Raw genomic sequence first — 9520 nt, forward strand, 5'->3', positions numbered from 1 at the left:
CTAAGGCGCCTGCTTTATGAGAAAGACCTGGACATTCTTGCAGTACAAGAAACAAAGGTAGAGAGTGCGAGCGCGACAGACGCTATGGTTGCGCAGTTCAAGCCGCGATATAACGTGCGTGCTAGTCATGCAGTGGGGACATCAGCGGGCTGTGTTCTGTTAATTAAGAACAGTCTTAATATCGAGGAACAAGCAGTGGTGTATTGCACGAGGGGAAGGTTTGTGCTCTGTGATCTGTTGTACGGGGAGGAATATTTGAGAGTTATCTGTGTGTATGCTCCTACGAAACCCCGTGAACGACTTTTGTTTTTCCAGGAACTATGTGCGTATCTGGAATGCAATAGACTTGTCATTCTTTTAGGGGATTTCAATTGTGTTCTCAGTGCAGATGACCGATCAGGCTCAACAGTCACCGAAAGCGAAAGTGCTGTTTTCTTGAAAGAAAACATTGAAAAGTATTCACTTCAAGACGTAGCCCAGTTTGCAAAGGGCGGAATGAGGCGTCATTATACACATTTTCAAGGGTGTAGTCATGCTAGGCTAGATAGAGCTTACGTTTCCCTTGAGCTGGCGGCAATTTGCGATAACTACATCGTCGAACCGGTTACGTTTAGCGATCACTGTTGTGTCATATTCACCATTGGCAGGAATGTGACACCTCAAGCGAAATTCAGCTGGGACTTGTGGAAACTGAATGCAAAGTTACTAAAGGACGATTCGTTTGTTTTAGAAACAAAGAACGTGTTAGAAGAAGTTCGGTTGAATTATGGAAAAAGTTGGGCAGAAAAGTGGGAGGAATTCAAAATTGATGTCAAAATGAGGGCTATTGAAAGGTCCGTAGAAATCAAGCACGCTGAGAAAGCGAAACAGAAGAACCTAAAACAGATGTTGAAAGAATTAATTACAGAGGAAAATAGAGCTCCGGGACTATACAGTGACCTTATCAGCGAAGTTAAAGCAAAGCTTGAGGTTATCGATGCGACATTGTTTCAGGGAGCTGCAATTCGTGCACGAGCAGATCGCTTGCTGGCAGATGATATGCCCAGTAGGCGAAATTTGACGACAGAAAAAAGATACGCTAGAAGAAAAGATATCGTAGAAATTGAAAACAAAGGCATTCTGACAGACAATACCCAGGCGATAAGGGAGGCTTTCAGTGAGCATTACCGTGATTTGTTCGCTTCCAAATCGGCAGATGTACAGGCCTTTCAGGATGAATTTTTAAGTCTATTACCCCGACTGACCAGTGAAGACACTGACATCCTGTCTGCCGACTTATCAACAGCGGAATTGGAATGCGCTATTGATGAGCTTCACTTGGGGAAATCGCCAGCTACTGACGGGATAACAGCAGAATTTTATAAGGCGTTCAAAAGTGAAACTGCTCTCATTTTGCAACGCGTTTATGAAGAGTCATTTAGAACTGGTATTTTACCACCGTCGTTTTCTCGTGCACATACAGTACTTATACCGAAAACTGACAATCCTGCTCAGCTTAAGCAAGTTACAGGTTATCGGCCGATAACGCTTACTAATGTTGATTATAAAATTTTTATGAAAGTATTAGCCAAACGTTTACAATCAGTTATGGAAATCTTGGTTGGCCCCCACCAGACGTGTGGAATTCAAGGGCGGACCATCTTCACGAATGTTCATGTCACTCGGAGTATACTGGAATGCTGTGACGCTGACTTTAGGCGAGTCGCAATGTTGCAAATTGATTTAGAGAAGGCATTTGACCGTGTATGTCATGACATTCTTTTTAAAATCCTTGAACATGTCTGTGTTGGAGAAGTTATTTTAAAAGGGGTTAAAATGGCCTATAGCAACTGTACCACGAATCTGGTTGTTAACCGAGAGCTCACAGACAGAATTGCCGTTAGAGCATCCGTGCGGCAAGGCTGCCCAATGTCACCGCTACTTTTCGCTCTGTACCTGGAGCCACTTTGCCGAAATGTAATAAATAACAGCTGTATTCGTGGTTTCGAACTGGAAGCATGTGAAATTAAAGTATTGGCTTATGCCGATGATGTGGCAGTTTTCTGTAGTGACCACAGAAGCATAGAACATGCGATGTCGGTTGTTCGTAGATTTTGTGATGTAACCAATAGCGTTGTTAACCTGGACAAGTGTGCGGGCCTTTGGCATGGGAATTGGGCATCAGCGCCTTTGTTTCATGCAAGTGTAAAATGGTCACATGTTCCTTCCAAATACCTAGGTGTACCTCTTGACAAGTATCGAGATAACGATGACTTTTGGAAGGAGAAAATTCAAGAACTCTCCACGCGTGCACAGAAATGGTCAGGGAAGGAACTGTCTGTATTCACGCGCGCAAACATATGCAATGTATATCTGGTTTCAAAAGTGTGCTATTTGTTGCAGGTCCTTTCATGCTCTCGACTTAGCATTCAAAAGTTTCATCGTCTCTTCGCAGTTTTTGTTTGGCAGTCCTCATGGGAGAGGACTAAACGTGATAATTTATTTCTGCGTTTGAGAAAAGGGGGTCTTTCCTTGCCACACTTGTACCTGAGGCAGGTGGTGTCAAGATTTCTGTTTCTTCGAGATCAACGCGACCCTTTCCTGCGGACATTTATTCAAGTGAGGCTTTCTTCGGCTTTGCCAAACTATGTTATTTCCAGTGTGGACGGGATGAGATACAGTGCAAGTAGGTTTTTGAAAGAAGTGGTCTTTGCTTTCCGGTTTCTGAATGCGCGCTTCAGTTTGGAATATCTTTCTAATGTCACGCGTAAGAAATTGTTAAAAGATTTGCTCGACTCTGTCTTCCCGGAGCCAATCTATCGATCTATGTATAGTGGAGGCCAAGCAGGAAATGTTTTAAAAAGAGTACGAAAAATGTTGGTGCCAGCGGGTGTGAAGACGTTCTTCTTCAAGTTACACACTGGGACGTTGCCGGTTAAAACATGGATGGAGGAAAAGGGATTGTTTCTACCATGGGGTACTGACTGCTTGTTGTGTCGCAAACCAGAGTCAATAGAACACGTTTTTATTGATTGCTGGGATGCGCTGCTCTTTTGGGACGTGCTCCAGCGTACAATAAAGAAAGACTTACCCCTAACGCCGTATGGGATACGATTCCTGGACATAGAGCCGGATCTTTATAAATATGATGTAATTTTCCTGCTTGGCCTGCACAGTATTTGGCGAAGCAGGATGGCTGTACGACACTGTGATGAAGATGCGCGTTCTGTCCGCGATTACTTCAAAGAAAGCATATTTAAGCTACGTGAAGTGTACAAGGAGCTATGTTTTGGAGATGAAGTTATCGAGTTGATGGGAGAGTTGTGTTCCCTGAGACAGTTTTGATTTTCTCACGCGAGTGAAACACATGTCTGTTCTTGTTGTTTGAGTGTGCAGCGCAGAACATCTGTTTATGATCTGTTGTAATCTGTCAAAACAGGCAATAAAGACAAAAAAAAGAGCTGGCATGGCGGAGTGGATAGCATGCTCGTCTCTCACGCCGAAGACCGGGGTTCGATTCCTCGACCAATTTCTTAATCGGTTTTATTTATTTATATGGCCTGACTAGTAAAGCTAATTAGGCTAATTGGGCAATTAAGCAATTAACTAAGCTCAGTCCCACTTACTTGGAGCATCACTATACGATCCCTTCAATTGGTTGCATGGTTACTAGCCAAAGTACAATTGGCCCCGTTTGAAATTCCCGCACTTTGACGTCACGACCGTTTCCACCAATTGAAAAGCGTGACATTTTCTGTCGACAACTGCTGCTTACAACGATGAGACATTAAAGGCTTCCGCCTTAAAAATCAAGGAAGAAAGCAAAAAATGAAGAAATAAGAAAAACGTGGCTTTACAAGTTTTTACATCATATTCGCCTTTATGCGGTGAGGTGGTATGAAGGGTAGCGTTTATTTTTTGTTATTTCTGAACCTTGAGGCACATCTCCTCTGCCGATGCTTTAGAAGTGATTTGATATGCCCTGACAAATCTCTGCCGCGCGTATTGCCTGTCTTCGCTGCCTTTGCGAGAATGACATACTGCCGCGTTGGTCTGCTCTTTAATTGTTCGTGCAGGCTCATTACCCATTCAAATTAGTCGCTCGCCTCCAACCGGCGAGGCGGTCTTGATCAGGGTGGATGTTTGGGCGAGTTGGTTGCTCATGATGAAAAACTGTAGCGCTCGAGACGAGGACACAACGAAGACGACAACACAGGCGGTCTCTATGAGGGTTGCCTCGAGAGTCCCAGCTCGTCGAAGCCGAAAGCTTCAATGTGGTTCTCATTGCTGCCTGTGCCTAATTGCGGAACAAGCCTCATAAATTTCGGTCTCCTCCACGCAGCTCCCCCCCCCCCCCCCCCCAACCGCCCAACCTCTCGTCTCCTTGATCTACTCCGCTGCCTCTCCAAGATACTTTGGTCGTCGCGGGCTCTTCGCAGTCACATATGGCAGCTGATGCCAGTGGCGTTCGCGTCACTCATCGGGAAACAGTGGTGGAAGGCTCGTCGGGCTATGGGAGATTTTGGCGGCGCGAGTTTATGCCCAGCATATATTTGTTTATAGCAATGAAGGGGTGGAACAGAAGCTATCTTTGTTGTTGAATGGGCTCAACTTGTGCACTGAAGAAGAAAGAAACATCGAATTTCTTGCAACGACTTTCATCCCGATAATTAAAATTCTTCGAGGTGCTTCTGCTTCCAATCAAATGAGCTAATAAAGAGGACCCCTTAATTTTAATTTTATTTTTTTTAATTTCTTTATGTTCGCGGAGTGAAGATCGGCAGCTATAATGAGAGTTGAAACTCAAATGCAATTGAGTTTATTTGACAAAATATTAATTATCCGCCTTTTTGGTCTAGTTTTTGAAGCAGCGATAATGAATATTAGAGCTCATTTTTATCGGTTTCATGTAAGGCTCTTATATTGAGCATAATTTCGTTAAACATTACAGGGAATACCGTTTTCAGCGAGAAATTGCGGTGAAAATCGCGCATTTTTCTTTTTTTTTGTGCAGAAACACTACTACCCGGAATATAACAAAAAACCTCACACTCATGCCCTCACGGCACGGTGAGGGTGTCAACCGAGAAATTAAAATTACGGCGCCTTTTATTTCGTGAAAACTATTTTTTTTTTCAACACGATGTTGCCACCATCGACAAACAAGCTCGACTTCATCGTGGAACTTTATAACAAGTGCCGTTCAACCTAGACGGACCCTGGAAGGAGTCCTCTAGCTCTTACACAGCGCTAAGAGGGCTAGAAACAAGCGGCCTTCCTCTGCAGAGGCTGGATCATCATCATCAGCAGCAGCATCATCAGCCTGATTACTCCCATTGCAGGGCAAAGGCCTCTCCCATGCCTCTACCATTTTCCCTGTCCTTTGCCAGTTGCGGCCACCGTATCCGTGCAAAGTTCTTAATCTCATTCACCTACGTAATTTTCTGGGTACCTAAGAGGCTGGGTACCTGCGCCTAAATGCTTCGAGGGACGCTTAAGCCTCAGCGTGCGCGTCTGTGGTCTGGTTATGCGGGCGATATGGGCGATCGAATGTAAGCTTTGCCTTATTCTTAAATTTAACCCCTGAGAGGTTAGTGAAATCCAATTATGCACCTAAGTTATGTCATCAGTGGGACCTAAAGTGAGGGGGTGTCAACCTGAGGAACCTAATGACCTAAAATACATCGAAAAATTTTTTTGGCACTTTGCTAGCGTGACTGTGCTTATTAGAAAATATAGTCAGTAGTACTTGTTGACCACACTTTTTGGTTGAATTCTTTCAGAGCACGTTCGGTTCGAGATAATCGCCGCAAATGTTTCCGCTGATTTCGCGTAATTACGCTGCAAAGCGGCGGCCCTCGGCGCGAAATTCTCCACTAAAGTGATGCAGGTGTTGAGTTGGGTGTTTCTTTCTTTTTTTGTTTTTCATGGGGTTTTACGTCCGCGACTTAGGCGATGAGAGACGCCATAGTGAAGAGCCCCGGAAATTTACACCACCTGGGGTTCTTTAACGCGCACTGACATCGCACAGTACACGGGCCTCTATAATTTCGTCTCCATCGAAATTCGACCACTGCAGCCGGGATCAAACCAGTGTCTTTCGGGTCAGCTGCTCAGCGCCATTAATACTGAGCCACCGCGGCGGCGTATTGGGCGTTTCTTTCAATTCGACAGTTCAAAGTTAAATTGAGAAGGAAACAGTCATCAGCTTGGCCGCTCCCTCAACGCTGTTCGAAGATGAAACAACGCGTCATGCCGGGAGATGTTTCGCGCCGATCGTCATCGCCTTGCATGCGCAATTATTTGTATTGAGCTGAAAATTTGGAAGTGATTACCTCGGAACTCATGCGTGCTAGGAGAATTCTGCGAAATGCAATATTTCAAGGATACGACTGCCTCTGTTTCCAATGTAAACATTTACTCCTAATACAGTGACTAGAAAGTTCATTAATGGAATTTGAGTTATGCGCCTGACGAAGACAATTATCATCTCACTCCTCGCCCCTCTGGGCGTGTAATATGTGGAGTTAACGTACGTCTTATGGCTTAACTTTAAGAAACTTGTAAAGTTCATTTTGACCACTCTGTACAGTAGTGATAAAGAAAAAAGCCTAGTAGCAGTCTGGCAATAGGTGCACTCGGCGACTTTGCCGTGAAGGAAGGAGTAAGACAGGAAGTTCATGATACAGAATAACTCAGTGAATCAAACGTGCGCCTCTCGTAGAAAAAAAAATATTTCTTTAAAAGACCCATGTCCAAGTCCATATACTTGAGCGATAGTTAAGATTTCTCCCCCAAGACAATAAGCAGGGGCTGCAGGAGACTGCCCCGTGAAGATGCCGTTTTGCAGAGGTGAGCAACCCGGGCCTCCCACGTGGTACGTGTCGAGACAGTGAGCACGACATTGTTTTGGGCTGGCTCTTGGACAGTTCCAGTATGTGTGGACAAGCGCCCCACACAATTGGCAGTGGAGGGTATTGGTCCCTGTTATATTTTGTGTATTTTGAGCAGGGTAAAATAATTAGCTAATGAATGCGTTCGTGCTTGTCTTAGAAGCTCTGTGTGCTTTCGAGGTCGGGCGTTGGATGGCCTATGGAGTTCTCGTCTTGTTATGCGGACAGCTTTGAGGTAGGCCCTTCGCTCTTTATGGCGTACAGCCCTCTCCAACAATGGAAAGTACGATGCAAAACAGAAAACGGCGCCTGTGTTGTGCAATTTAAATGCTAGTAGCGATGTAGGAATCCCAGGTGGCTGATTTTTATCCTGAGCCCTCCACTAAGGTACTTCTTTTTGTATTCCTTCTTTCGTTCTCTCCCTCGTTTCGAAGATTGAAAAGAGCGCTAACAGCGCACAAAGTACAAAAAAAATTACCGAAGACACTTAGGAATTTGTAAAATGTGCTTGGCGGAAGCCTCTTCCGTTCTGCCTCCTTTGCTTTCGCATCTGGTGACACGTTCAGTGGTCGCATGCGCATTCGCTCCTTGTTCTTCTGGCGTTTTTTGTTGGGGGAATTCGGCGTCCGCTGCCGCTTCCCCGAACCGTTTGGCGCGGAATCATGGGGCCGCATCGCAGCCATGCGTCTCACTCACTCGACTGCAATGAGACGTCTAGCAAAGGAGCGGCGGTGCAGCTGCCACCACCGACGCGCGCGCTCTACGCTACTGTGTGACGTCACGGTTGCTATGCACAGCTGCACCCACCACCGGTGCGCCGGTTGCTAAGGAGGGGAGGAGGTTGCGCCGCTGGGCGGTGGAGAGGCCATAATTGGCACGATTCCAGCGCACTGACGAACACCGCGAGTATGAGCCATAAAAGGCTTTCGCCTTAATAATGGAAAAACGAGACACTAGTCCCTCGGTGGGGCGTTTTCATGGATTTTGAACTCCGTTGAACAGCCAACTAGCTGGGATGTGTTATTCAACTCCCTCCCTTCTGTCACACGTTGGCTGAGGTATACACCGAACGCGTGTTCACACCCACAACTACGCACAGGACGGAAACTTTCCTCTTTAGAGGTGATGCCCTAAAACTTAGGTCTTTATTAAGCATTGTGCCCCCTAGAACATCAACAGTCAGCATTGCCTATTTTCTAAACGATGTTGTGGCTGTAAGAAATCTAAACAAGCATCTTAAAACATGGAGATTGATGTGCACAGGCTCTGGCTGAACGAGTTGTCTGTATTTCAGCGAACAAATTATCGCTCTCAGTGCGGACAGATATCTAGCCACTCTGTATTATTCGGATACTTCTGCTGCACCATCGCCCTGCTCTTACTTATTGAGCTGTTGGTTGTTGGGAGGTTAGCTTATTTTAAACTTTCTGTATACTACTGTTTTTCATTCCTGGTCTTTCTCCACAATGCATCGGTATCTTTGTTCGTCGGCGAACCCTCTCCGACGGCATTGCCGTCAATATTTGTTCACTCACTGTGCACCAGGATTTTTATTCAATTCTTTGAATGATAACGGGCGTGGCAGCTGACGGCGCTACGCAAACTTTGTCCCGTAGCAGAGACATTAGTGACACGGCATTCTTTGGTCACACGTATGTCACAAAATGACGCATCCAGAGGTCGCCATGCCTTATGATGGCATCCTGTAATGGCGCGCATTCTCGGCTTTCTCGGCAGTCACAGTGGCAGCTGCTTCTGCGCATGGTGCGTCATTGTCTCAATCACCAGCCGCTGCGCCTTTGTGGGGCTAACTCAGGACCTGGCGGTGCCTGGGCCCATATATTCCCATTATCGTACAGTCGGGGACAAAAGTCTCCGGACCACGTGTTCCTATAACGAAGCCGATAGCTCTGCTATTAGTCGGCGGTTGGAGACCACACTTGTGGAGGTGAAAGTTAATTTTTTGTTCTTTCATCTCCACAAGTGCGGTCTCCAGCCGCTGTCTGATAGTAGAGCTATAAACTTCGTTTGAAGAACACGTGGTCCGGAGACTTTTGCCCCTGACTGTACACTTCTGGCCGTTTGGGTGCCCAGCCGACAAGAAAGTACTGCGTATTTTCGTTTGCGTTTGTTAAGAAAACGGTTTCATTTATCTTGGTGCCTTTTTTCCCTCTTAATTTGATTTAGTGTACAAAGGTTTTGATATTAGACTGCCACTTTAGGGTATGTTGGGGTGTTTGGGATGAGACGGGAAATTTATTAGTCGAAAGAAGACACTAAGAAAGCCCTCCTGAAGTTACGTTACTACGGTCGAGATGAGGACGTACGGCTTTCTCCAAAAGGAAAGAAAAGAACGAATTGGCTTCTAAACTGGGTAATGGAGATCTTGTGACCTCCGTGGACGCTTTACCTTGCAGCGAGGTGAAGACGAAAGTTCCTCTCACCATAAAAATATTTGTAACTCTGGCTATGCATAACGAGCCTCCGACCAATGGGCTCTCAAACGTTGTCGAGGGCTGCACGTCACGTACTGTGCACATGTGCTGGGATAAAGGCTTCAAGCACCAGAATACTAAAGGAAGTTGCCTCACACCTACAGCCGGAAACCTGTTCTAGAGGATAACGCATAAGAATATAAGCCTAAGCTT

This window comes from Amblyomma mixtum, chromosome 1, assembly GCF_055824585.1.
Source record: "Amblyomma mixtum isolate Tamu chromosome 1, ASM5582458v1, whole genome shotgun sequence".
Taxonomy (NCBI): domain Eukaryota; kingdom Metazoa; phylum Arthropoda; class Arachnida; order Ixodida; family Ixodidae; genus Amblyomma; species Amblyomma mixtum.